Here is a 6,953-nt window from a genome sequence, read left to right as displayed (position 1 = left end):
TGAGGGTCTGTGTGTAAATGTGAGGGTCTGTGTGTAAACGTGAGGGTCCGTGTGTAAATGTGAGGGTCTGTGTGTAAATGTGAGGGTCTGTGTGTAAACGTGAGGGTCCGTGTGTAAACGTGAGGGTCTGTGTGTATACGTCAGGGTCTGCGTGTATACGACATGTATTTCTCAACCAGCCACTGACAGACCTACAAGTGATACCCCAGTAAGAGCACTCAGATAGTAGCTTCTAAATAAAGGAGCTAGGGCTCTCTGGGGAAATGACTGATTCCCAGGCCTGGGACAAGAAAAATTTAAAAAAGCACAAAGTGAGCTGGGAGCCCTGAATGTACCAGAGAGTGAGGAAGTGAAACCACCACCGACACGGGATGATGGCAATGTGTCAGAGGGGCAGGCTGCTGTTGTCAGGTGCTGTCATCGGTTCTGCCTCACGCCGACCCCGTGAACAACAGCCGGACTTTGCACGCTCTGACACCATGCGCACAGTGCTCGCTGTGCCCGAGCCCATCACCACGGCCACTGTGCTGTGCATCTCAGCTAGAGTCTTGGTCTCTGTCCCTGACCCTCCACACCACCAAGCACACCCTTCTCCAGGAACTGGTCTTTCTTGACAAAGACAAAACTCACCGTCTTTGCTTCTAAGGAGCATTAACGCTGTACTTCTTCCAAGACAGGTTCATTCTTCTAGGAGTCCATGGTATATTCGGTAGTCTGCCAAGACCATAATTCAAATGACTCCTTCTGTGGTCTTCCTTACTCACTGTCCAGCTTTCACATGCATATGAAGCTACTGAAGATACCATGGCTTGGGTCAGGCGCACCTTAGTCTTCAAAGTACCACCTTTGCTCTTTAACACATTAAGGAGAATTTTGGCAACAGATTTCCCCAACGCAATATGTCATTTGATTTCTTAAGTGCTGCTTCCATGGGTGTTGATGGTGGATCCAAGAACAATGAAATCCCTAAAAACTTCAGTCTTCTTTGTTTATCATGATGTTGCTTATTGATCCAGTTGTGAGGATTTTTGCTTTCTTTATGTCCAGGCGTAATCCATACTGAAGGGTGTAGTCTTTGATCTTCATCAGTAAGGGCTTCAAGTCATCTTCGCTTTCAGCAAGCAAGGTTGTATCATCTGCACATCGCTGGTTGTTAATGGTTCTTCCCCCAATCTTGATGCCATGTTCCTCTTCATATAGTCCAGCTACTTGGATTATTTGCTCAGCATACACATTGTGTAAGTATGGTGAAAGGATACAACCTTTCCTGGTTTTAAGCCAAGCAGGATCCCTGTGTTCTGATTGAACGACAGCCTCCTGGTCTATGAACAGGTCCCTTATGAGCACAATTAAGTGCTCTAGAATTCCCGTTCTTTGCAGTGGTATCCATAATTTGTGATGATCCACACAATCGGATGCCTTTGCATAGTCAATAAAAGACAGGTAAACATCTTTCTGGTATTCTCTCCTTTCAGCCAGGATTCATCTGACATCAGCAATGATATCCCTTATTTCACGTTCTCTTCTGAATCCAGCTAGAATTTCTGGCAGTTCCCTATTGATGTATTCCTGCAACCTTTTTAAAATTCTTTTCAGCAAAATTTCACTTGAGTGTGTTATGATATTGTTCAATAATTTCCACATTCTGCTGTATCTATCACCTTTCTTTGGAATGGGTACAAATATGGATCTCTTCCAGCTGGTGGCCAGGTAGCTGTCTTTCACATTTCTTGGCAGAAGCCAGTGAGCATCTCCACAATTACATCCGTTTGTTGAAGCATCTCAATGAGTATCCCGTCAGTTCCTGGAGCCTTGTGTTTCACCAGTTCCTTCAGTGCAGCTTGAACTTCTTCCTTCAGTACCATTGGTTCTTGATCATATGCCACCTCCTGAAACGGCTGAAAGGAGCTCTGGTGGTGTCGTGCATAAGACATTGGGCTGCTAACCAGGTGAGCAGTTCAACCTACCAGCTTCTCTGTGGGAGGAAGATGAGCCAATCTGCTTCCATAAATATCTATAGCCTTGGAAACCCAATGGGGGTCACTATGAGTCAGAATTCACTCGATGGCAATGGGTTGGGTTGGGTTTGGGTTAAAATAGTTGAACATCAACCAGTTCTTTTTGGTACAGTGACTTTATTCCTCCCATCTTCTTTGATGCTTCCTGCATTGTTCAATGCTTGCCCATAGAATCCTTCAATTTTACAATTCGAGGCTTGAATTTTTTCCTCACTTCTTCCAGCTTGAGAAATGCTGAGTGTGCTCTTCCCTTTTGGTTCTCTAACTCCAGGTCTTTGCACATTCCATCAAAATACTTTACTTTGTCTGCTCAAGCCACCCTTTGAACTCTTCCATTCAGCTCTTTTATTTCATCATTTATTCACTTTAGCTGCTGTCTGTTCGAGAGCAAGCTTCAGAGTCTCGTCTGATACCCATTTCACTCTTTTCTTCCTTTCCTGTCTTTTTAATGATCTTCTGCTTTCTTCGTGTTATGATGTCCTTGATGTCATCCCACAGCCCGTCTGCTCTTCAGTCACTGGTGTTCAATGCATCAACTCTGTTCTTCAGATGGTCTCTAAATTCAGGTGGGATACAATCGTGGGCCTATTTTGTCTCTCTTGGACTGTGATTAGGGTCTCAAAACCTTGTGAGAAGCCATCTAAGGGACAACTATTGGTCTCTTCCCATTCTGAGCAAAGAAGAGTGAAGAAAATCAAGGATACAAAGAAACAGTTTGTCCAAAGGACTAATGGACCACATGAACCTTTCTCTCCACAACACTGAGATCAGAAGAACTAGATGGTGCCCAGCTACCACTGCTGACCACTCTGAAAGTAGAAGGTCCCAGATAGAGTGGAGGAAAAGTGTGGAACAAAACTCAAATCATAGAAAAAAATACCCTTACTGGTCTGATGAAGACTGGTGGAACCCCTGAAACTATGGCCCTTACACACCCTTAAAACCAGGAACTGAACTCATTCCCCGTGATTCAACTTTCAGCTAAATGATGGGCCTACAAGGTAAACAGTAACACCAGGGAGGCACACATTCATCAGAACGATCAACCATTGACCAAAAATGTAGTGTCTGCCCAGGGATAAAGCTCAGAAGGCAGGAAGGGACAGGAACAAAGAGGAAGGGGAATTGTAACCACAGGAAGGAAGTGGGAAGAGAGCTGTTATGTTGTGCAGATTGCAACAAAGTTCACAAAACAAAATGTGTATGAACTGTTGAATGGAAAACCAATTTGCTCTATAAACTTTCACCCAAATCACAATAAAATTTTCTTCACTGTAAGGTGAACAGTAAAATCAGGAGGGTATGCACTCATTAGAACTCAAGAAGACAACAGTTGCCCAGGGACAGACCTAGGAAGGTGGGAGGTGATGGGAGGAAGAGGTAGGGAGGCAGGTGGAAATGGGAAGGAAGGAGGAAGGGAAGGGGTGAGTGCAAGGAGGAAGTGGGAAGGGCACTGTCACGGTGTGGGGATTGCAGTAAATGGCACCAAACAGATCCTTCATGCCTCTCCCCCAGACCTCCTTGTGCCCAGGCTTCCCATCTCTCTGCTGCCAGTCCCCTGATCAGTCAGCCAGGATCCTGGCCCTGCCCATGAGTCCATGTGTCTCCCTACCTTGGGGAACTCTACACAGAATGGATGAGCACAGCCACCACCCGAAGCCTTGCTCATAGGGAGAATTTCTTCCCACCAGTGTCTTTGAGGTTCACCCTGACATGGCGTGATAGTCCATTTTCAGTAGTCCATTTTCCACCTGCATCCACATACCAAGCCAACTCCTCTGTGAACCGAGCTCAGGCTTTCCCCTCTTCCATCAGCTGGTCAAAGGGAGGTTCCCATTAGGCCGTGGGGTGATTTGAGGGAGAGGTGTCAATGAAATTGTGGAAGGTGATATGGGGACCGGGGCAGAGGGGTCTACAAAGGGTCCGTGCAGCTTTGTTGTTCCCAATCCCAGATGCACCACTTCCATTTCAGGAAGGATTGGTTGCTGTGGGCCCACCTAACCATGACTGGGTAGGTTTGCCAAGCCCTGGATCGTGATGGACGGTTATGACACGGACAGCGATGAGCTGCTTTGTCAATGTCATTGGTCAGCAGTTCCCTACTGCACACGGGGATGGCTTTGCTCCAGGGCCCTGGGGGTCTGCACACGGGGATGGCTTTGCTCCAGGGCCCTGGAGATCTGCACTATGGCTCTCCTCTTGGGCTTTGCCAGAGACTTCGAATGTCACATTTCTTTACCATGGGCACCTCAGGTAACTCCAGAGCTTGCTGGGTCATGTGGCTAAAGTGGCAAGGCCATTTGTTGTACTGCAGCTGAGACCTGCCTTAGAATCCTTCCTTGGTGTGAGCCTCATTAAAACCACCAGCATCCCCATTACCTGGTTAATGGGTGGAAGTATGCCCAAGTGTAAACTACACAGCCTCCAAAACCCAAAGAGGCCTACTATGTGGTGTGCTTCTTTCTGATGGTAGGTGGTCCCAGGTACACTAACTCGAGTTTCACTTTGGAGAGGATGTCATGTCCAGAGGGGGCAGGAAATGGGTGTCCAAGAATCTGTCCCAGAGAGGCAGGTAGGTGACAGGTGGCAGGATCATCTCTGAGCTGAGGGTCCAGCCCCAGCACATGCTCCATTCTCCCTTCAGCTTCTCTCACAAAGCATAAACTCAAAGACATAATCATTCCAAGATGGCGGCAACAGGTCATTAAGCTCCAAGTAGCGGGCCCTTCTGAGTGGGAAGCTCTGTGTGACTGTCCTGGTTGCATGTCTATTAAGCAGACCTGCCTATATGTCTGACCATCTGGCAAGACACTTGGCCTCTGCTCCAACCAGAGCCCTCTTGAGGAGAGAGGGTGGAATGGAGCATGGACACCTGGTAAACCCAGGACTTCCAGCTGGTTCAAACTGGTTCTGTCATGACCGACAAAGTGAAACAAGAATAGGCCTAATTTTTTTTTTAATTTGGTGAAGTGGAATGACAACTGGAATGGGAAAAATTTCAGGCTGAAGCTTGGGAATGGGAGACATGGAAGTGGAATTGTGAGCCCTTTCAGAAGCCTGATACAGAAGACTGGTTTATTGCCAGGACTGTGGAGAGCGACACACATCCAAAGCAGAGTGGTCTGCTGCCATCTTTGAACGGGGCAACGTTGTTTCTGACTGTGCCAATCAAGAGATGTGGTAGCTATGCAATGTGCGTGCTGCCCTTGTTCTCTAAGAGGGAAATTAAGTTTCTAGCAAGGCACTGACCTGTAATTTTCCTCTTCTCCAATTAATGTCCTGGTTCACCCACATTTTACAAATTCAGGTTCATTCTGGTTTCACTTTGTCAGTCATGACTGAACTGGGAAGTACCAGTTCAGAGCTCGGCTTACACCTCCACAGAGAAGATGTTTGCATTGTCTGAACAGAGAGCTCCTGCCAAGTGTTATGTTTTGCAATGATTTGTGAAGATGTATTTGCATATCTTAAGTACCAGCTATAATATAAAATCTGCCGTGGAAACATCTATTTGGGGCACCCCTCCCATCACGATAACAATCTGGGTGCTCCGTGACAGCTTTTGCTGTGTAAATAGTCACTTGAGAAAGGGAAGAAATATACTATTGGAGAAATGGGGGTGGGAAAAACCCACAAGATGTCTTTTCCAACCTTTCCTTATTAAACAAGCTTCTCTTATTTTCAAGAGCTTGCTCTTGGTCAAAGGAGCCCTAGTGGTACCTAGTGGTTTAAGTGCTCACTTGCCAACCAATAAGGTCAGCACTTCAAAGCCAGCAGCTGCTCCTCGGGAAAAAGATGTGCAGTCAGCTTCTGTAAAGATGAACCAAACCAAAAAACCAAACTCACTGCCGTGGAGTCGGTCCCGACTCATAGCAACCCCGCCCTGGGTTTCTGAGGCGGTATCTCTACGGAAGTAGATTGCCCGATCGTCCTTCCGAGGAGTGGCTGGTGGGTTTGAGCTCTGTCCTCTAGGGGCGCTGTGGGTCAGAATCAACTCCCAAGCAGTGGGCTTGGTTTGGGCTTTGCTTCCATAAAGACTTACAGCCTTGGAGACCTGTGGGGCAGTTCCACTCTGTCCTCTAGGGGCGCTGTGGGTCAGAATGGACTCCACGGCAGTGGGTGTGGTTTGGGCTTTGCTTCTGTGAAGACTGACAGCCTTGGAGACCCTGTGGGCAGTTCCACTCTGTCCTCTAGGGGCGCTGTGGGTCAGAATGGACTCCACGGCAGTGGGTGTGGTTTGGGCTTTGCTTCTGTGAAGATTGACAGCCTTGGAGACCCTGTGGGCAGTTCCACTCTGTCCTCTAGGGGCGCTGTGGGTCAGAATGGACTCCACGGCAGTGGGTGTGGTTTGGGCTTTGCTTCTGTGAAGATTGACAGCCTTGGAGACCCTGTGGGCAGTTCCACTCTGTCCTCTAGGGGCGCTGTGGGTCAGAATGGACTCCACGGCAGTGGGTGTGGTTTGGGCTTTGCTTCCGTGAAGACTGACAGCCTTGGAAACCCTGTGGGGCAGTTCCACTCGATCACATAGGGTCACTATGAGTCAGAATTGACTCTGGGAAACACCACCATCTTACGTAAAACCAGTTGCTGTTGAATCAGTTCTGCCTCAAGATGTTAGAGCAGAACTGTGCCCAGAAGGTCCTCAGCAGCGGATTCTGCACAGGCCGACTGCCAGGCCTTTCCTCCAAGGTGTCTCTGGGTGGACACAGCCGCCAGTCTCTCAGTGAGCACCAGAGCACATTGACAGTTTCTACCACCTAGGGATCTGACGTCTTACATGTCCATGGTACGTATATCAGAGCTTATACATTAACACTGGTATGACACACGGAGTTGAAGCACAGTCTTAGCTGGCGTTCACTAAGTTATTGCACTGAATGTCCCCTTTCTGTTCCAGGATCCTACCCAGGACACCATGTCACATTTAACTGTCAT

Source organism: Orycteropus afer, unplaced genomic scaffold (genome assembly GCF_000298275.1).
Source record: "Orycteropus afer afer isolate SDZICR_OR568_19922 unplaced genomic scaffold, OryAfe1.0 scaffold00083, whole genome shotgun sequence".
In the NCBI taxonomy this organism is placed as follows: Eukaryota; Metazoa; Chordata; class Mammalia; order Tubulidentata; family Orycteropodidae; genus Orycteropus; species Orycteropus afer.
This window is presented reverse-complemented; position numbering follows the sequence as displayed.